Here is a 23,861-nt window from a genome sequence, read left to right as displayed (position 1 = left end):
CCCATTAGAACATTTAAAAGCTAAAAATTGGTGTTTATGTGTGTGTTTGTATGTGTGTGTATGTTTGCCTGTGTGTGTTTGTGTGTGTGAGAGAGAGAGATAGAGAGAGATAGGGAGAGAGAGACACAGATGCCCAGTTTAGGTTTGAGGATTTTTTTAGTCTCTGGATCTCTTTACCTAGCTCAATCTCTGTCAGGGTCCATAAAAATGGCTTCTCTTCATCTTGGCTTATGGTTATAGTGTTCAAAATGATCCTCACTCTTACAGAGTTAAAGTCATAATACTTAAAGGTCTAAAGCATGGCTAATGTAAGATGTTTTATCTTAGGCCTGCATTTCTTATCTAAATAACTAGAGACTTGGTCTAAGATGTTGTTGCTCTTAACCCTAAAGGTCAGATAACCAGAGATAGAATGTTTGGAAAATTAAGAAAGTAAGTGTATTTGTTCCTTGTATCTTGATAAAAAAAATTCTCTTGACTTTTTCCCCTTTTTTGGTTTGGGCATATTAGAATGTTGATGAATAAATTTGGGGCATTCAGTATTCACTGAATTAACCTGACTTTATGTGTCTCTATCTTTTTCTTAGTACATTTACTTGCCATTTTCTCAATCTGTACTCCACCTTTCAGGTACAAACTAGGAAAAAAGCCTAGATTTGATTAAAGCCCCTGGAAGATGGGTCCTACAGATGACTCCTCAATATGTGGCACAAACAAACAGGGGCAACTACAGATTGGTGCCCAACAGGGGACTATTACAGATGGCAACACAACCTGTATGTAAGCACAGTGGGGCAGCAGAGATGGATGGTACAAATGGACATCACAGGTATAAAATGTCAAGTGAGTGCTCAGAAAAAAAGTGAAGTGAGATTTGATGAGTTAATATGAGGAATAAAATACATATAATTGTAGATATGAAACAGAAAAATATTAGTTAGCTGATTGTACATTTGTTTGGGTACATTTTAATAGCCAGGAGAACTGGAGTAAAGCAAAATCTAGTACAGTAATTTTTATAATTTGTAAATTTCCATCCCCCATACCTAAGCAACTACTGTAGTTGGGCTCAGGGAAGTGAAGGTATGGCCATGCACAAACTCTAGCTCAGCAGGACATGTGGGTACCATGGTCTCCCAGCTACTACGATGAGGGCCTTTGACTTTGCAAGTAGTCACAGCAAACCTTGACCTATGGCAGGTAAGTCCAGGCCCAGAGGGCAAAGGCAAGCAGAGGCCTGCAGGTTGCCTAGTCCCTGTTGGGAGGGCTGAGCTATGAAATCTGCACAGTCTTGGGTCCTGTTGCAGTGGCCACTGCCCAGCAAAGTGTATGTGAAAATGCTAATTTAATGCAGCCTGTCAGAAACTGCCTTAATATCTTTTAGAAAGAAAGCAGATATCACAGATTTATTTTTTCAAACTTGTTCGGATATTAGATCCTCATACACTCAGAGGTTAACTATGGCTGTTAAACATCAGTTAAAGATGTTTTATTCCAATAAGCTAATCATGAGGGCCTAAGGACCTCCTTGGAATTGCTTTGGATGTAGTAAAAAAGGGCACATGGGTCAGACAATGTCTTAACAGGTATGTTTGGTGAGGTGTGTTGGCCCCCAGAGCCATCTGGCAGGCAATGGCCAAAACCAACATGGCTTGAGAGCTCAAGGAGCCTGCATGGATGGTTCAGTAGCCTTTAAAAGAAGACAAGATACCAAAATTCTCATATTTTGTAGTTAAAAAAGAAATTAGAGAATGGAGGTTAATTCAAGATTTGAGAAAACATTTAAGAGATACAGCCTCAAGGGGCTGTCACTTAGCTCCATCCAGCAAAGGTCTGTGAAAATGCAAATGAGATCATATCAGCTAATGAAAGCTTTACACTTTGGATTAGAAAAAAGCTACTAACAAATTTCAAATAATTTTCAAAAATTATTAGGAGACCTTCAGGGGATCTTTACCCACTCAGTGAGATTCTTAAGGACAATTGTGACCATAATTCCTCTAGAGAGCTCATGCAAGCTGTTAGGCAGATGCTGACTCAAATGGCCGTTACAGTTGATGTGCCCAAGGAGCTTTGAAAATACAACTTTAAAAAATAAGTACAGTGCATTTTTTTAATTTATTATTTTACATGTCGATCCCAGTTCCCTCTCCCTCTCTCCCTCCCTCCTTCTCTTCCTCTCTCCTTCCTTCCCTCCCTTTTATCCTCTCTGCCCTCTCACATGCACTCTTACCACCCTCCCCTCCCATCCCCCCAACCCAATTCCATATGTAGGGGAATGCCATCCAGTTGGGGTCATGTATATCTGACAGAATTAAAAAAAAAAAAATGCTTTGACTCCAAAATTTAAGTTCAAGGACAAGTTACTGGGGAAAAGGATTTCCATTTTTGTTTCCACAGAAAATGAAAAGATGTGGATTCCTTCCAGACTAGTGTGGTTTGATCAAGCCAGACCACCTGAAACAGAGTACCAGGTGATCCTACATTCAAAACAGCTGGACAGAGCAGCCTGACAGACTACAGCCAGGATTTCTGAATCTTCTTGGAATCCCCCATGACAGTGCCCCTTACCAGCAGGAAGTAGTTTGGAAAGAACGACACCAAAATTCCCAAATATTGTCTATAAATATTTGTTTTTATTTAAATGGATATGGTTATATAAAATAAATAAAAAATAAAATAAAATCCATATATGACTGAGTACAAAAAAAATAAGTACAGTGAAGTTGTATCCTTAGTCACCACATAAAGCGTTAAATCATGCACTCTTCATATTAAATTTTCTGAATGTGGATGCCTGTGAGCAATCTCCTATAAAGATGTCCTGTCATTAAGGCACTTGAGGAATTTTCCCTCAAGTTAAATGGAAAGATCCTTGCACTGGATTATGGAAAGGACCCAACCCTGTTTTAATATGGGGTCAAGGCCATGTTTGTGTTTCTGGAAGGAAGAAAATAAGGCTCACAGGCTGCCAGAAAGCGTTCGCACCCACATGTGCACGTGTGTGTGTGTGTGTGTGTGTGTGTGTGTAGCAGAAGAATGCCAGACCTGATGATAATGTGACTGTTTAACCCTGACACCCTCACACAGTAATTTGAATGAGATCTGCTGAACCTGTGTTCCTTACACTCTGATGTCACCATTCTGCAATCTGAGAAAGGAAGGAGATTATAATGAGGGCCAGTGATTTCTAGTTTCTCAACAAACCTGCTGCACCAACTCCTCAGACCTCTGTGAGTTTTAATAATCCTGGATCCAGCTGAGGACTGGGTGTTTACCAATTCATCCACACTATATCTTGGAACATAGAACTCATTTTTGCCAGTCAAAAATCATTTCTTCTGTTGCCTCTGAGACTTCCTGTTGTAATTTTGGGAAAACAACTTGTGAGAAAAAGATGCCATGAAACATGATTCAAGCAAAGGGTTTTTTTTATTAGGGAAAGTTATCAAAGAAAATGGGAAAAGGAAGGAAAAAGACCAGCCTTTACAGATGAGAGAAGTAGGAAAGAAGAGAAAGGAAAGAAAGGGGAAGAGAGAGGAAGAGAGAGAGAAAGGTCAGAACAGAGAAAGGGAGAGATGTAAAGAGAGGAGAATGGGAAGTAGGTAGGGCCCTTTATAAAGGGAACACAGTGAAAATGCAGAAGTTGTGTTATAGTGCAGCTGAGGGTTTATCCTGTCAGAACCCCAAGGATGGGCCAGTAGAGATGCCTGAATACAAACACTTGGCCTCTGGGGGGAAAAGGACTCACTTAAACAACTGAAAAAGTTAAAGCCCCTCTTCAGCATATGAGGAGGAGTTGGACAAAAGCTTTGCTGCTGATATTTGGTACTCAAGGACTGTAGTATCTCATACATATCTTTAGAAAATAGAAGCTGCAATGCATTGAACTTTAGGAGAGGGAAAATGAAAAAGAAAAGGTTCAGAATTGTGGAGTTATTCATACTTCACACAGCATTAAAACATTTTATTATCCTTTGATTGAATTGAAATTATGAGAATTGTAATATAGTCAATTATGTGTCTATTGTTCAAAATCTTATTTGCAACCTTTGCTATGATATGCAATAATTATTAATGGATGAAAAAAGTCAGAGCTCACTCTGATAAGATTTTGACATGATGCTAAAGAGTCTTTAGATACTGTGTAATTAAATGTCAAGTTTTGATTTTGATACAGGTAAAACTACTGGAAATATTCTAGACCAATTTTAAAAGGCCATTTCACATTGATCATCTTTTATTCCTTTAATAGTAGATATTGTAGCCATAAAAGCATATAGCATATGACTTAACATTATCAAACTTGCAATGTGAACACTTGATGAAAAAATGGCAAAGATGGTAAGCTAGCTAAGATACACATTCCCCTATAACTGTTATTACAGAGGCTGGTACTCAAAGATGGGTATTAATGTTTTCTTCCAGGTGACCTAAGATATATCACATGTGACAGAATGTGTATCCCAGTGACAGGTAAGGCTGGAAGGTGAAAGAAGACAACCTAAGACAGATACAGACATTTTTCCTGTGGCAGAAGCACAGGTATTAATTAATTAAATTTAGAATGGGTAATTTTGGGGGTCCAAAAATGGTTTTGCTTCATTTTGGCTTAAGGTCAGAAAGTTCAAAACTATCCTTACTCTTCCAAGGTTAAAGTCATAAGACCTAAAGGTGTGGCTACCATAGGACATTTGGTCCAAAGTATGGATGTCTTATCTAAATAACAAGATACTTGCCTTAAGGTGTGGTTACATTTTAACCCTCACGGTCAGATAACCAGAAATATAATCTACCGCATGTTTGGAAAATTAATAAAAGTAAGTAATTGTATTTGTTCCTTGAATATTGATAAAGAAGTCTCTTGACTTTTCCTCCTTTCTGGATTAGGTATATTAGAATGTTGGAGAATAAACTTGGGGTGTTCAATGTTCACTGGATTGTCCTTCTGGCTCTATTCTGTGTCTCTGCCTTTCCCTTGATACCTTTTCCTGTCATATCTCAATCCATACTCCCCTTTTTGGTGTGAACTGGGGAATTCTGCTAGATCCTACTGAAGCTCCCAAAGATGGGCTCCTACAAGTCTTTCTTCATGTTACTTATTGTTGAATGAAAAAGAAGCTACTTAGAAGAGATTAGATGATGATTTAATTAATGAGTATAACTATAAACCATGAGGAGTCAGTTTAATACAATGTTCATTCAGTAGAATAGTTATTAATTGGTACTTAACTAAGGCTTATTTTTATTTTTTAATTTTTCAATACGTTGTTTCCCTGTGTAGCTTTGGACCTGGTCCTGGAATTTGCTTTGTAGAACAGACTGGCCTTGGACCCACAGAGATGTGCCTGCCTCTGCCTTCCCAGTGTTGGGATTAAAGGCAAGTGCCACCACCTCCCAGTAGGCTTATGATATTTATGGCCATGAAGTCTTGGTCCCAGTAACAGAGTTAAGTACAGCTTTCATATTGTGGATTACGCCATAAACCCAGTCCTAAAGTATTCACTTACACTCATGAAATTGATGTCCCTCTTGTAACATATTCATGGCCTGCTTTATGGTCATGCTTTACTGTAGTTTCCTGAATTCACAGCTGAGTAGCACTGATAATTACTTTTCCACTCTGGTAACATACTTGGTATCTTCTAACACTATGCAAGCTAGTCAGTAGGGATGAATCTGGTAGTTCGGTATCTGCTTGAGTTCTTCATATTCTATGGCTTCAGTACCTGGTGTCTTCCACAATAATGTCTTATATCAAGAAACACCTACGTAGGCTTTCTCTGAAGTACAATTTTAAATAACAACAAAAGTCATTTACATCCCACAAACAGAGTCCCATTACTAAAACAACATCTCTTTAGTATAAAACTACTGATGTTAAATACTTTAGAAACACAATTGTAGCTATTATGATAAAGTGGAAACAATAGTGTCTGTATTACTAGAAATGCCAACAAGTGATACAATATCATGATTTTTTTTCTAATATATGAGAAGTTTAATACAAACTAGTTTGGAGTAACTGTTGAGTAATTTATAAATTGTGTATAATTCTCTCATCTATATTGTCAATCTTGAGGAATTTTGAAAGAGTAAAAAACCTGGGAGAAAAAAAGCTCACTTGTTAATATTTTATTGACTATAAAAAATTATGTCATGAATCCCATTTATTTTTATCTATGAAATATAAAATATAATTTTAATCTGCCTGATTGAGTCATGTGACACATATAGTATTTATTTATCAATTTCACTATTTATCTATATATCTATTTATTATATTGTGGTATATGCAAAGATGAGTAAAACATATGCAGTTGCAAATGTCTTCTTTTTTATAAAAATAGAATTTTGTGATGGGAGATGCCATTCTGTAAATATGTATCTCTTATTAGTTAGTGAATAAAGCACTATTGGCCAATAGGAAAGCAAGATAGGTAGGACTAGGAGACAAGGAGGTTTGAGGAAGAGGTAGGAGGAGATTCAACATGCAGGAAGGAGAGAGAACAGAGGTCTGGGCCCTCTCTTTGGTAAGATCACGTGGAAATACTTAGACTAATAGAAATTGGTTAATATTTAAGACAGAGGTAGCTAATAAGAAATGCTAGTAACAGGCTGTTTTATATCTAATACAGCATCTCTGTGTGTTATTTGGGGATAGTGCGGCTATGGGACAAGGTTGGCTGGAAAAACTGCTTGTAACATATTTGTGGAGTTTCATGGAGAGGAAGAGATGAGTGAATATATGTTTGCATCTTAGTTTCTGAAGTCTTGTGAGATTGGACAGTTAAACAAAAACCCAAGAGTTTCTGTAGTTGTATCTTGCTTGTGAACCTATAATGAATAGTGGCCACACCCACTCGGGTGTGGCTTGAGGCAAATGGAAGCTTAAAGAGGGAAGTGTAAGGCGTGGTCTCCCTTGGGTGGGTCTTTTCTCTTGGAGATGTGCTCTTGTGGTTCTTTATTATTATCTGTGTAAGTGTTCTCCAATAAACACTCATTTTTCATTTATTTTGGGTCTAATGAAATCATTACACCCACACCTTCAAGTTTACACTTAACTTGATTTGCCACATGATATTTAATTTAGAAGGTCACTATGTCATGAATATTGCAATAGACATTTTCGGGCAAATTCTAACAGGCCATTGCAAGAACCTAAAAAGTGATTACTTTAGGGAAGCTTCATTTTTGCCTGATTAAATCAAATACATTTATATAATTACTACTGAGATGAATTTCAATTAATATTTTTTTAACTCAAATGTATGAGCCAAAATTTGGAGGAGAATATATCCTCTAAATTTTAAGTGTTTCATTCCTCAGTACTATTAAATAAAAAGGTTGTAAGTGCCTTTTGATGCATCTTGAAGCTGACTGATTAATGTGCAGATTTAATCATAAATGCATTGAAGTGTGTTGTAAGCTATGATGAGTAAGATCAATTCATGTGCCTGTAAAAATAATTGCTTTGTGGTAATCTGGATTAATAATCATAAACCACTTAAATTTTGATTGTTCTCTTACAATTTAAAAATATTGTGATTCATTTAATACATTTAATACCTATTTTAATTGCAGATTTTAATAACTTAGTTTCTGTGATTTAAGAGCAGCAGAAGACATCCTTATGCTCTTTCCAAATCCCCTCTTTTGTGCTGCCCAGCCCAACCACTCTAATTAGAGGTAATTCTTTCATGTCCTACTTGATTTTTCCATCTGGAGTGTGTCTCTATCTGCTTTGTATTCTTCCCTTCCCTTTAATTTGTAGCTACTTTCTTCATAATTTTGCTGTGTACATACTTCAAAGTCATTTATTTTCAATGCACCTTTATTTCTCTGCTACTCTTATTAGATTCTCATTTTTCTTCACTCTTGCTCAATATCTCCTTTAAGTTTTTCTTGCCATCTTAAATTTAAAACATGTATACATTTTCTTACATGTGTGTTTGCATGCTTGTGTGTGTGTGTGCATAATCAGTTTCTAGTTATTCCCCAGCCATGTATACACACACAAACACAGACACATGCACATATATGCATGATACATACACACAGATAGATGATAGATAGATAGATAGATAGATAGGTAGATAGATAGATAGGTGCAGAGAGACAGGAACACAAACAGATAATGACAATGGAGAAAGGGGCAAACACAGGAGAGAGAGAAGGGAACAGTGAGACAAAGAGAAGGAAGAGAGAGACATAGAGAGTATCTGGACTAACCTTGTCATAACATTCAATACAGGATGGGGGTCCACAAGAAACTGGAATTTCATCATTGCTGTATCTTTTCTACATGGATGTTAACACAAAAATGCCATTTCTTTTTCCTCTTCTTTGCCCTCTACCTATTACTGTGTGTTCCCTATAAAGAAAGAGTCAGTAAAGTACTGATTCTCTTCACAGATTTTTTTTCTGTACCTTTAGGTATTAATTTCAGATGATTTTTGGTAATTTCCCACATAGTACTTATTCCATTCTACGTGAAACACAGTTAAATCTCCTTCAGTGTTGTTTCCTCTACTCAGGCATAGGCATTTGTCCACAGCAGTATCATGCACACTGTTTTCCTCCTCCTCTTCCTCCTGCAGATTTTCATGGAGTATGATTTCAATAAGTATTTTAGAAGAAAAAAAGATCTACAGCAACATCAATGTTATCTGATTTCCTCAGGTGTTGCATTTCCTTTTTGAACTAAGAGTATATTCTAAAATTCTAATGATTTATAAAGTTCTGTGTTATTCATAGAGATTATTTCAGTAATATTGTTATTAAAACCCATAGTATTGCCTCATACACATGCTTTGCTCTTTTGAAGTTTAATGCTATAGGGAGTTTGGCTGGGTGGTCCCAGAAAATTGATCCTACTTGCCATAGTTAAACTCTAAGTTGTTAATTGCTCTCTGGACTTTCTTTCACATTCATATTAAACTTGCATAAATACTTCACCTTTTTTTCTGCACAGCATTTAATGCAAAGGAAATTTTCCCTCTTCATGAATATTTAATGCATGGTGCTGGCTCAATCAAAACTTTACTAAGAATTTTTAAATTATTGTTATTTGTATATAGCCTCTGTATTTAGTGTCATAATGGTATTTTAGGTAGTTCTTACATTCTTAAATATTTTGGATTTTGCAATAAAGCATATGTTAAAATCAGCAACAGCATACAACTCTTATATTCACCAATATATACAATAGTTACAAGTGGATAAATGATTTAATAAAGGCTTATTATTCCTCAATTTTAGCTAACCACTGAAACTTTATGCAAGAGATATAAGTGCTTTAAATAATTCATTCATGATTCTTAACTCGTTCAGGGACATTATATAGAACCAGTTAAATTTTTTAAAGTCTCGTTGCTCAAAGTTATGTCTTATGAAATATGATGGCTATTTCCATTCCTTCCAAATCTTAAGAATCCCCATGTAATGTGAAAAGAGTCAAGAGTCACCCCACTTAGTGTGATTCCAACAATAATTTCATTAATTGGAAACTGCTGACAGGAACCCTTATAGACCCTGTAATCACTGATAATGGTTCTAACTCTTATACTGCCAAAGTAATTATATGTGCAGTGGAGGGTTATCATATTTTTAAAGTTAAAAATGTAGTCTTGCCACATGATATTACTGAGCAGAAAATTGTTGTTAGTGTCTTAAATAGTCACTCCACTATTTGTAAAATGACAAGTGAGGGGCAACTGGGACAGCATAAATTCTATAGTTATGTAATATAGTCCTAGACAAACCTGAGTGATGGTCGACAAATGTCCAACATTTGTGTCCAACTATCTAAATGTGAAGTGTAAGCTAACAATTCATCCAGCTATTCTCTTGGAACTGAGTAATTGCTAATAGTGTTAGTAAAATGATAAATACTAGAAAAATGAAGCCAATAATTGTCAATTTTAACAATAATTATATTTCAATGATTCCAATGACTGTATCTATGTACCATTTTCACTTCTAAAAATGTCTTGTCTATGTGTTCAATGATTCCCAAATTTATCATCACTTTTCCAGGTTTCGTATATCTGTTGTTTATTACTTTTTAAAATTAATTTTCTTTCTGATTTGATTTACAACTAATTTTCCCTATTCAGAGAAGTCATGACTCTTATAATTTTATGAATTTGTGTATAGAAATATGGTCATGTATAAGCAAATGTATCAAATATATACATACAGGTTGTTTGTGCATGTGCATGCAGGAAAATACAATTACTATGATAGTTCCCCTTTGTCTTTCCAGCTTAAACCTTCATGTACCACTCATCTTATCCTCTCTTGGCTTGGGTACACATGTCCCTTCTCTGTTTTGCAAATCATATCATAATCTCAGAAGACTTTACATGAAGAATATAACCATTAGACAAATGTATAGTCAATCTAGAGCAAATATATTTGTCAAAATAGCCGTGAGATATTGAATGAGGATCTGTCTAACTTTTGTTTGCTCATTGTACATATTTCATGAGCGAGCACGTCAATAAATGTTTATGTGAATTTGTATGGTTCTTTTACTTTTGAGCTAAAAATAATGACACTCACTTAAATCATTGAATTGTATCACTTGATAAGGAAAGTCCTGTGTACTATATGATAGTCACATAAAAGGAGTGAGTTCTTTGCACTTCCATTCCAAGTATTTCCTTGTGACATTATTGTTAGCATTGATGGAAACTCATTTGTTTTATATTCACCAGACTCTCTTATTTTCTGGTCTTCTGCCAAATGGCTGAAATAATTGGGGGATGGGGAAGAGTTGGTAAATCTCCAGTTAAGAAGAAGAATTTAATATAGTGTTTCTTAGGTTTGGCTTTCCTGTTCCCCTGCACTCAACAATGTGGATGTGCTTAGTTAGTAGTAATGCCTCCATCCCACGCTTTTAAGAAAATTAGAATCAGCGTTCCCCCTTCCCCCCACACACAGGAGATTCATTTTTTTGATAATTGGTTTATTTCTGTTTTAAATTGATTAAATTTTTATTTTTCAGATATGTGTATAATATACTCTGATTACCCTCTCTGCTTATACTCTTACATTTCCAAAAACCATGTCTTTTTCTTTTTTGTTCTGTTATCCACTGTCTTTGACCAGGTTTGCTTTGTGATCACTGGTTGACAACCATCAATTGAAGCATGTTAGGCTCACCTTTGCATACACAATTTAGCATGCAGCTGTTTTTGCCCAAGAATCCATCACTATTCCAAAGTTCAAAAGGAAAACTGGGGCTCCTGAATGATTACGTACAGACAATCTGCGTAAGCCCAGTACAGGCAACTTCAGTAACTGTGAAGTCATTGGCCATTGAAATGGCTGTGTCATGGCCTGAGGACAGCTTTTCATATTCTTTCTTCTTGACTTCTGGTGATTGAATCTTATCTTCCCTGGGCCACAAAGGGAGGTGTTTGAATATACACCTTCAGGGATGAACCATCAATCACCACATATTCACTGTTTTACTAGAAATGCAATGATGTCTGAATAAAATTGAGAGCCATTTGTCTATGGCAAAAATGTTATTTAGAAGGAAGCCTGGCACCATGTCAATTCATTTAAGCAATAGGATTAAATTCCCCACTAGGGTCTACAATGTTCTTAGCTGTGGGATTTTTCCTAGATTCACCAAACCAGGCATGCATTCCCTCAAATCCAATAAGGTCTCAAATCCAATCCAGGAACAACTGGTTACCTTCATGCCAGTAGTTCCAAGATTGTTCTAGTGAATATATCAGTCAGAATTATTAATTATCAAATCGCAGAAGATAGAATTTTTATTCATTGTTAGTGGAGGTGTAAACTAACATAGTCACTGTGGAAATCAATGTGAATGTTTCACAAAAATCTAGAAATAGAACTACTATATCGTCTGGCCATACCACTTCTTGGAAAACACTCCAAAGGCTATATCCTGCCTTAGAGATACAAGTACATCTATGATCAATACTTTTCTATCTATAGTAGCTAAGGAATGGAAGAAGCCAAGTGTTTATCACAGAAATATCAATGATGAGGATGGGGAAAAATATACGTGATAGAATTATATTCAGCTGTAAAGAAAAAATAAAGTTTGCATGTACATGGATAGATAGACATGGAGTTTAGACGCCAAGAGACAAATACTATATGCATTCTTTTATATGTAGAGCCTTGCTTTGAATCTTTAGATTTGTATATTTGTCTTGGAGGACACATGGGTAGAAGTCTAGAGACTGGAAAGTGGCCATAAAGGGAAGACGCTTAATGGGTTGGGGGTAGTACATCAAAGGTGATGCAATAGTACAGAGGGGAATGCTGGATGTGGAAAGGTTTAAACAAAAGTGATGAGGAAGAATAAGAGTCAACAAAAGAGGTGTATATGGAAACATACTACTAATCATAAAACATACGGTAAATAAATTAAGGTGCTATAGATATGGTTGTTCAGTGAAGAGTACATATTGTTCTTGCAGAGGACCCTACTTCGGCTCCTAGCACCTACAAGGAGCAGCTTACAATGGGCTGTAAATGCAGATACAGGGATCTAACACATTCATCTGGCTTCCTCAGGTACAACGACATATGTGCACACACAAAGACAGAAACAAACACATAACACATAATTAAAAATGAAGCAAAGATAACTTTAAAATTAATATGAATGGATATATCCTGTATGGTTGGAAAATGCTATTCCTAGAAGCCAAAATATATTAATCAAATCCCAGTACCAGTTGTGAGATACTTCCTTACAAGTTGTACATTGATTTGGGAGGACCACAAACATCCATAGAAATGCAGTTTCTCAATGTCTTTTGGTTGCCTATTAAAGTAAATAGTGAGACTCTATTGCTGAAGATATCAAAGGTTTCTCTGGGAAATAGTCAAAGTTGGAACTGAGCCAGAAGCTTCTAGTGTAATTTTTTATACTCCTAAACTCCATCTGCTTGGGATAGGGGGCACCAGTGGTCTTACCCCAGCTATAAACTCTATGGTTGGCAAAGTGCATGAGAATCTTAACTTAAAGAGCCACTCAGTTTCTGTTCGTGCCATGCCAAATTGCCTGAAATGATACATTCTCAGGGCTTTGATTTTTCAAATACATTTTAAAGCCTTGGAATTTCTAAGAATTTCAGGAAAGGGACAAATGTAAGGTTATTGAATATTTTTGTTCATATCCAAATTTATTTTGTAGTCTTTCTTGAATATTTTTGATTCTTTGCTTCTTTTCATGTTTAAACACTTGTTTTTACTTTGTTTCCCAAAGCTCTACTGGGACAAAGGTGTTGGTTTTAGGAATATTTTAATGAATTGTGGATGATAATACAGTCATGATGACATGAAACATACAATATAAAACTTGGTTTTGAAAACTAGATATTCTGTTTCTAAAGCCAAGTATAACTCATATTAGAAATCCATTCTGTTTTTCTTTCATTGTTGCTGATGCTTGTTCATTTGTTTTTAAGACTTCTCATAAGAAACTCTTTTGTCATCTGAAACCTTCTACTTCCTTTAACTCTACTTCCATTTTTCTATATTCTCTGTAGAGTATCAAATGAAATATAAATTGATTGATTTCTCTACTACCTAAATGTAATGTTTCCATACCTAAAAGCTTTATCCTATACTGATATAAATTACCTTTCTCTTTAATTTGCAGGTACTGTAAATATTTGTTTTTCTTCATTTTTCATCCAGATAAGTTGATATATTATTATTACCACTAGTATAACAATAGCAACATCAATACAAAAATGGGTGGATTGGCTTATAAATTTTCAAATGCACTTTGAAGTGTGAACTAGAAATATAGATTAATCAGGGGATAGTACTTGTTTACTATGTTTCTAGAATCTGTTTCCTGTCATCATCAGTGAAAAATTGGATATGAGTTGTTGGGGACCATCACGGTCCTCACTACCTTAGGCCTCTCAGATAGGAAATTACTGCCTCTTAAGAAGTAAGCAGAATGTTCAGCAGAGCATTCCTAGATACAGCCTTGCAGTTTTACAACCAGTTAAAGTATTCCTCAGGATATTCCTTTTGCTACAGTTTTACAGCCAGTTAAGATTAGTTCTACTGACCCTTTCACCCTGCCCACTTGCAAACCCCCGTTCACATCCTGCCCATGGTCCTATATAAGCGTCCCCTGAGAAAATAAAGTTTGACAGCTTGATCAGAATATGGACTTGCTGTTATTCTTCTCCTCTTTACCCTTCGATTCCCCTAGGTGTCTCCCAGTTCATCATTGACTGCCCCACAGGATGGGGCAATGAGTAAATCATCTTTGCAAAAATATTGGTAATGGTTGAATATACAGTAACTTTCTTGAAATTTGCTTCTGCCCCATGTCTTTTCCTCCAGCCTTAGAATTTTGTTCCTTACTTTAGGACTTTTGTCATTGATACTATGAAGGAAGAATTTTATCATAAATGTGTTCTGAGTTTTAGTTCTTGCAATTGCAAGATAACAAAAAATATAAAACGGGAACAATTGTCATTAACATATTATAGACTAAATTTATTGCTGAAATATCAGCTCTCTCCTCTAACACATGTATGAATTATGCAGGTATATATACACTAAAACAGATCAATGTTTAGATTTTTTTTTATTTTTAGATGTTACAAACACCTCACATTAAAAATACACATAAAGGGGAAATTATCGCAAGGTGAACCTGCATATATTTTAACAAGGTGTTGGAGACTTTAATGAAGTCAGCAAATTGCAATAGGAAACACTGAAAATTATGCATCTGAATGAGTTCACTTGTTTAAAATTAAAAGGATCACTGGCAAGAACAGTGACAAGATTCTTGAAATAGTGAATGATTTAAATATCAAGTGATGTTGAGAGACTTGGGGGAAAAAAAAACATCTTTTTTTAGTAACATGTATTTATGATGTCATTTTTTCCATCCAGACGATTAAATGAAGATAATCATATGAATGCACACTACAACATTAAAATGGCAATTATGCATGTAAAATGTTAACAATTGAATCATTCCAATCCATCTTAGATTTACTATATGGTACAAAACAAAACCAAGTTGTAGGAAACAGTATTTGGCTGCCAAGCTAATGCTTGGTAATATAGACTGGAATAGTAAAATATAAAATAAAGAATAAAGAGTGTGGGTGAAAGAAAGTTTACTAAGATTTACACTGACATGACTTTGAACTAGGTATTTAGATTACTCCACAACTTTTTTGTTTCAGAGATTATTTCCTTCACTGGGATTATTTTGAAATGAGACAATTCTATACCTATGCAGACAGATTATAATTATAGTTATATTAAACAACTATTACCCCTATATTGCTGTTTGCACTTTCATATGACATATATAAATTTCCTAAGCCTGTAACTTCAACAATACAAGCTTGCAATGGTATCAACTTCATTAAGAAAGTTGTTATATGGAAATTTGTAGAGAAAGTGCCTAACTCATAGTAAAAGCTCAAAGTTTTGGTTCATTTCAGTTAAATTACAATATGCTTGGTTATTAGATGACTTGATGTCCATAAGAAATAGATTGAGAGCATGGAGATGTGAAGTTCTTAGACATTTATGGAGGGGAAGGCCAATTGGTGCACTGTTTTTATCACTTCTCTACTTCTCTCTGTCAGTCTGCAATGAGAGAAATATAATTTTGAAAAGAAATTGTTTATTTATTTATTTTACATTCTGGCTGTAGTTCCCCCTGCATCCTCTCCTCCAAGTGCCCCTCATCTCCCCTCTGCCTCCATCCACTCCTTCTCCATTTCTATTCTGAAAAGGCCTCCCATGGATATCAACAAAACATGGCATATCAAGTTATATATAGTATGCCTAAGCACCTCATTTTGTATTAAGGCTAGGCAAGGCAACTCAGTATGAGGAATACGGTCCCAAAAGTAAGTATAAGAGCTGGAGACAGCCCCTGCTCCTACTGATAGGAGTCCCACAAGAGGACCAAACTACACAAGAAACATATATACAGAGTACCTAGTTCAGTAATATGTAGGTTCCCTGGTTGTTGGTTCAGTCTCTGTAAACCTGTATGGACACCAAGGTTAGTTGAGTCTGTCAGTTTTCTTGCAGTGCCCTTGACCCATCTGGCTCCTACATTCCTTTTTCTCCCTCTTCTACAGGATTCACTGAATTCCACCTAATGTTTGATTTTTGGTCTGTATCTGCTTCCATCAGTTAGCAGATGAACCCTCTCTGATGACAAATTGGCTAGGAACAAATCTGGTTACAGGAGATATAATTGCTTGACCTTTCATCATTTCCGTTCAACTTTGGTCTCAAATTTCTTTTGTTTATGTAATATAACCAGTTAGAACAATTTCTATGTATCTTTCTGTATTGTGTTTATTTTACATGTTAGTTTCCTTTAAATATAACATTAATTTAAGCCATAATTTTGACAAGCAAATATCTAATTGTGAACTGAAGCATTTACTTAAAAGAAATAGGAAAGGAAGATAGGAGGGACTAGGAGACAAGGAGGAAATAGAAAGTAGTAAGGAGGAGTCAAGATGGAGGGTCTGGAGAGAGCTGGACGCCAGCCGCCTCCCCGGTAAGAGAAGGCCATGTGAAAATACATAGATCAGCAGAAATGGGTTAATAATTAAGACAGAGCTAGCCGATTAGAAACTAGCACCTGGCCAATAGTATAATATCAAAAAAAAAAAAAAAAAGAAAAGAAATATGATAAGGTTTTCTTGAATAGCATTCACACACCAGAGAACAGAATTAAAAGAGAATAAGGAAATATAGAAAAGATATTCATAGCAGCAACGTGATATTTTGTTGTCATATATTTAGCTCTATTTAGCAGAAGAGGGAACATATTTAACCCATTCAAGGTAGTTGGTATTACAAACCGGCATTCCTGAAAGAGTGCTGAATTTGTTTTTTTGTTTGTTTGTTTGTTTTTGTTTTTAAAAAACTCGAAGTGTTTCTTCAAGGAACAGATAATACACAAGATATGTGCTTAGTAAAAATGACTGCCTGGTCAGAAATGGCCTTCTGCTGAAAGTTGTTGCTTTTGATATGACTACCTAGCTATTAACTTTTGCAGGCTACATTGAGCTAAATTATCAATATCTGATATCATTTTGGATGGAGTTGATTATGTTCAGGAGAGGTATTTTATAGAATTCATACTTTCCAAAACTGCTGACAAAATCAACATCTCACATTATTGAAAAACTTATGAGATTGCTCTGTGACAAGCTTTGATTGGTGAGTCAATTTATTTAATATATGTCCCTTGGTCAATTGGTTTCTTTTGAAATTATGGAGCTATATCTGTTCCTAGTTATTCTTAATATTGTTATGTTGGAGTCATTTTTTTTTCACTTAGATGGAGAAAAACTGATCATATGAAACTGTTCAGACAAATTATTCAGCTAGATATATAAAATTCTGTGTTTTTTATACTTATAATAATTAAATCCCCCCTCCTACCACTTCTGTTTAGTATGAACACACTAGAAATCCTGAAGTCATTTTCTGCCTGTGCAGTATGTAAGCACAACTGAAAACATTTTCCTTTTCCTTTGATACCTACCCGTCCTGAACTTTAGCATAAAGAGTATTCTGGAAACCAAACTGGTTTCTTAAGCATCAATGCTTCACAAATGTCATATCTCCTTGCTGAGCTATAATGATGCTGAAGCCATGCAACCACATTCGAGGCATCATGGTTCTTGTCTTTGGATCTTTTCCCATGCTTCTCACAATGCAGAAGCACATCTCTTTTCTAGTCTTTGGCCTGAAAACAAAGGAAGGTTTCCACAGCACTTCAGCACTGGTAGAAGTTCCTGAATCCCATCAGCAGATGGACTTGGATTGAGCAAGGTTGTTACCCACAAACCCTCTTATATATCACTGAATCACTTGGAGTGCTGACCAAGAGAATTGCAGAATCTGGTTCCCAATGCATGATGTTGACTAAGTGAGAAAGTCCATAATCTAGGTTGTTTGTTTATAGTGATAATTAATCAATTTTTCATGATAGCAGAGGATACAAAGAGTTTTAGCTCTATTGTTTTTCTGGTATCACATATCAGTAGGAGACCTATCAAAATAATCTATTCATAGTTTTTCTATTATTTAAAATATCTTTATAATCTTCCCATTTTTTTGTACTTATGACAAGAACATCTCACTCCTATGTCATTTATGAATGAAATTGTTAGACTGTGTCATGTTGAAGACACTGAATTTCCAACCATTAGTGTGTCAACTCTGTTTTATTATTTTTTTCTTGTACTCTTATATGTAGGGGATAATCTTATGTAAATTATTAGATATAATCCTATGAACTCTCTTAGTCAATGGCGTCTCTCAAACTTTCAAAAATAATAAAGTATTTGTAAAAGATGATTTTTATAGAAGCCAATGTAACGAAGTATAGGCATAAAATGAGCTGTGCAAAATTCAGTTCATTTTCACCACAATTTGCTTGAGGGCTTGCCTCAAACTCCTAAATGTAGTTTTATAAACTAACCAATGTTGACTGTGTGAAATGTTGAATAGATCAGAGAGAAAAGAGAAGCTGATAAATGAAACCAGCCACTCAGAAGTCAAAATCATAGACAGGGAGAGAGCAATTGAGCCAGAAAACAGATTTGTAAAGTTTGTCCACAGTTTTAGCTGCTTCTTCCTTGGATATTACATATGGAAAGATGTAAGGGAGATATCAGGGTATGTAGTGATGCCAGCAACTGACATCTTTTAGAGCTGAGGAGTCATTTTTGCTTTGTTTCACCAGGTGCAACAGTGTATAGAAAAAAAAAAAGTTAAAGCAAAATAATAACTGAAAGAGAAATTAACTTTCTTCACAGTTACATAAATGAAGGGTGTTTAGAAAATACTATTTAGAAGTATAACATTAATAAAAACAATAAAACACAAAAAAGAAAGAAAAGAGATTGAAATAGGAATACACATTTTATAGCCAAGGAAAAAATATCTACAGCAACAGATCCCACAATGACAAAATGCTAGTAAACACCATGACCTACTTAAAATATATGTGAGAACCTGTGTGAAAATACACTCATAATTATTTAATATACAATGATATTTTGAGGAAAAGGCTACCATTAATCTAGAAATAATAGAAATCAATTCAGAGTGATAGTCACTGAGTAGAGCTGTCAGCAGTGCTTTAAGTAGTACAAAGAGGATTTCCCATGAGCTTGAAAATTGCAGTAAAAATTACCTATGTCCAGCAATAGAGATTCACAGAATTATTGGACTAAATTAAATGCTGAAACTTTACAGTAACTTTGGCATTTCATATTAATCCACAAATGGAAAATCCAAAGCGCCTGCCAATTCCAAGTAAATATATAGAAAAATTAGCCTGTTTAAACTTGTTTGAATTTCTAAATGTGTTTAAGTGGCCCTTTGCTTTTCTGGATTTTGAAAGTTTTCTGTTATTTATTTAGAAAATTGCTAATGTTTTCTATTTTTTGTCTCATTAGCTTTTTCTACTCCATGGAATCTTAAGGTTTTTCTTTTGAGAAGAATCTTGGAGGTCTTGACCTAACTTTTTTTCCCCCATAGATCTAATTGTTTTTCTGTCAATAAAATTTGTTTGCTTGACATTATCTCTTGATGATGTCATGTGCTCTGTTTGATTAATTAATTCTTTCCACCATTTCTTTTGTCCTTTATTGTTCTCAGTCTCCTTGCTGCTTTGTTCCTCCTTGTTTTTATATCTCCCTTTCAATTAGCTGATTATTTTGCCAATTCAATAATATACTTCTGGTATTCAGGTTTCTATTGCCAGTGAAGTGGTTGAGGTCCTGCCTTCTCGGGATAATACCTTTATCTCCCCCTTGCATTATCTAAGTTCAGTTTCTCACAACATATTATTTCTTGTTTCTTCATCTGTATCTCTTTACATAGTATACACAGCCCCTGGTCATAGTTCATCAGCCCATTCCTATTCTATAGTTCACTATTCTCTCACTGCCCAGGTTAGAAGAGAAGGTTATTTCCTTGGAAAGGACTTCTGATGCAACCACTACAAAGCTCATGAGTGCAGGATGATAGCTACTCCTGCTTCTTGGTAGAAAATATTTCATCCATGCTACTTTGCTTTTTCTCCCTTTTAAACTCTTTCTCTTACAGGAGTGTGTCTGTGGGTTTTTGTTCTCATTAACATGCCAAACAGAAATAGCTGCTAATCTGCCTTTGAATGTAAAAATACCAAATACTGGCTATTTTTTGAAAAAGAGACAATAGCTGCAAAGGAAGTTTGTAACTCTTTTTAATAAGTTGAAAAGATCTACTTATAAGAATTTCTGTAAATATTGAAATTATTTTCTTCAGAGAATTGTACTTCAAGACTAATCATGGTTGCTTTCTTGTACCTCTTGAGTATTTTCAGAAGCTTGAAAGATTCTCTGGAAAGAGAAGGTTCTGAGACAGGAGGAAACATGTATCATTTGGCAGAATTCAGACTGAGAATTGATAATTCCCAAGAAGATGATACTTGCCAAATTCCCATCTATTAGTGGTTTGTCTTTTTATAAAGGAATTTTATTTGTAAGCATCCTGAATATTTATAATAAAACTCTTGACCTTAAATAAGGTGTTAATGCACTTACATATCATAATTAAAATAAAAATTACTAGCCTTTTTAATTTTTTTAACTGCCTTCATGAGGATAAGTACTTTATAATGAAAAAACAAAACAAAACAAAAAAAAAAAAACCGACAGAAAATTGAAGACAAAATATGAAACTATGCTATATTACAAGCCTTTTGCCTTTATATATTAATCAACCCTTTATGATTAGTTAAAAAATTCCTAAGCCAGGTCTGGAGAGATTTGTCAGTGCTTAAGAGCACCAGCTGTTCTTCCAGCGGTCCTGAGTTTGATTACTAGCATGTAGCTTACCATCATATATATTGAGATCTGGTGCCTCTTGTGCTGTTCAGGCATATGTGTAGGAAGAGCACTGTATACACAATAATTAAAGAAAGAAAGAAAGGAAGGAAGGAAGGAAGGAAGGAAGGAAGGAAGGAAGGAAGGAAGAAAGAAATCTTTTAAAAGTCCCTAAACCAAGTTGTAAATGGAGTTCATAATTGGTCTAGATAATAAAAAGCCAGAGTCAGATATAGAAGGGACAGCAAACAAGAGAGTGATTTACTGTTTCTCCCTGTTTATATCCTGTTTTTGCCCAGCGACTTCACTACCAGTCTGTCTGTATAGACCTCCAGACATCGATCATTACCTAGTTGAAAGTTCTATTTTCATACTTCCAGACAGGCTTTATTTGTACAAGCAATATATCACCACATCAAATTACTGCAATATTTAATTATTCATTTGTTGAAATTTGTATTTAAGTTAGTTAGTAGTTATTAGTATGTACTGCCAATTATGCTAATATATCATATATATATATATATATATATTATACATAATTTTATACTGTTTATACTAGATAGTCAAGACTTCCAAATTCTCATAATCTCAAACTGGATGGGAATAGGACACATTTTTTTTTTGAGACAAAGTTTCCCTGTATAGCTTTGGAGCTTGTCCTGTACTAGAACTAGCTGGTTCCAGGCTGGTCTTGAACTCAGAAAGATCTCCCTTTCTCTGCCTCCCAATAGCTGGAATTAAAGGTGTGCAGCCCCACTGACCAGCCTAGAATATGTTTAAAACAAAACTCACCAGATTTCAGATTATATAGTGGCTGAACTGAAATTCAAAAAACAAACTCTTGCTTTTTACTCATTTAAAGTAGTTAGGTTAATTTCACACTTTTAATTATTTAGCTACCCAGCCCCTTTATCCAGTACATTAATTGTATGCCAACTAGATAGGTGGTAGGAACAGCATAATGGCAGTCATGTCACTTCTAGATGCATGGTCCCTAACTAAGCTTCTCAGATATGAATAATCTAAACCAACTGTTATCTTACGTTGTGTACTAAGTCAGAATCCATTGCAAATTCTAAAACACCAAACTCAAATATCTTCAGAATAAAGAGCTTTTATTAAAATACCTTAACATAGCTGGCTGTGGTAGCTCATGCCTTTAATTATAACTTCCAGGAGGGATAACATATTTTGATTTGGTAGGTTTGAGGCAAGCTTAGTCTATACAGAAATTTCTAAGTCAACCAGGACTATAAAGTGTACTACCATATTGGACAAAGAAAAATGTCTAGAGATGAAATTGCTGCCACCATTACCAATATGTCTTTTAAGAACATTGTTGGAACAAAAGATGTTTTCATTTTCTGTTACTTTTTCCTCAGCATTTTGGTTCTTCTTCATTTTGCTGCAGCATCACGGCTAGCATTCCAGGCATTTGATCTTTACATACTTGTTCAGAGGTAGACCATATCTATATGCCTTGCTTTTTTACTGAATCACATTTTCCCTATGAGAAAATGCCTAAATTTCAATGTAGTCATCCATGAAAATCAACATATAATAAATTATTCATGCATTTGATAATTCTAAACTATAAAATATATTTGTACAGGCCTTATGGTTTAATGGCTAAAGGAAAAATCTAATGCTAATATTTTAAATAGTTGATTCTTTTAGGAATTACTGATTTTTCTTGGCAGTTATTTTTGATTATTTGTTTGTCTTCTATATTTTGTACTTAACATGTAGAAGCCATCTATGATTTTTCTATAACATTTCCTCTTTGGCAATGCAAATATTTTTCTTATTAGTTCTATGGACATTTACTTATATATGGAGTCTTGAATTTCCCTATGTGTAAAATCGGCTATCTTAAGAAATTCATGAGAATTTATTATAATTTTGACAAAGGAAAAAGAAAAAGAAAATGCCATCTGCTACATTTCATTGACAATCCACTTATTACTTATTCATCAAACTGAAAGAGAAACATAGATTATCAAGAGAGAATCAGGATACCATGACCACAGTTTCTTCTCCCTCCTGTCTTTCCAGTGTTTTCCTGTTATCCCTTTCCCCTCTAGCCTCTGCCACAAAGGGACAGGCTTCTCTAGGATATCAATAAAATATTGCATATATAGTTGCGATATGAGGGGATGTGTTTAGTCTAATTGAATTTTGAGATAGGATTTTGCTGTGTAACATAGCCGGATAAAGAATGTATAATGTTTTTAATTCATAAGAGTAAATATCATCACAAACACAAGTCACCAAATGGTATATGCCAGATTAGTGTATCACATTTGCTTAACCAAAATAGACTGGTTAGATAGTTAATACCACATATATTTGGGGTATACCTTGCACTTTGGTTGCACAACCGAAAATTGATTGTGTGTTTTGAATATAACGGGTTAGCCAACAGATATGACTATATCTGATGTGCTGTTTACAATACTAGGAAATAATTGCTTAAATGGGCATCTGCTCTTTGTTTCTTGCTAGTTTTAAACATGGTGGAGGATGTATTTTACTTAATATATATATGCTAATCAGAAAATTCCAGCATTTAAGAAAATAAGAGTTTCAAAATGCTTTTTTATATTTATGAAATGTCATTTATGTGATTGTTCTTCTCATAAGAAATGCTGATAATTCTAGAGATATTACCAATATAAACGGCATACCCACATCTTTATTATTGATTAATACAACCTCACAGAGGGTTTAGTTGAGGAACTTTGGCTACCACTGTTTCTATGGCATTACTCCCTTTGGGAGTTGTGTTTGGCAAAGTGAAGTGTTAGTGACTAGAGTTCCTCTTCACTGGGGATGAAAATTTTACTTTCGCTGAAAGTACTTACAAGACATTATCTCATTACTTCTGTAACATCTATCTCACAGAATTGCCCAAAAGATAAGATCACCATCTGATTGTTGGATGGAGTCATGCAC

Source organism: Phodopus roborovskii, unplaced genomic scaffold (assembly GCF_943737965.1).
Source record: "Phodopus roborovskii unplaced genomic scaffold, PHOROB, whole genome shotgun sequence".
Lineage (NCBI taxonomy): Eukaryota > Metazoa > Chordata > Mammalia > Rodentia > Cricetidae > Phodopus > Phodopus roborovskii.
Note: the sequence above shows the minus strand (reverse complement) of the source record.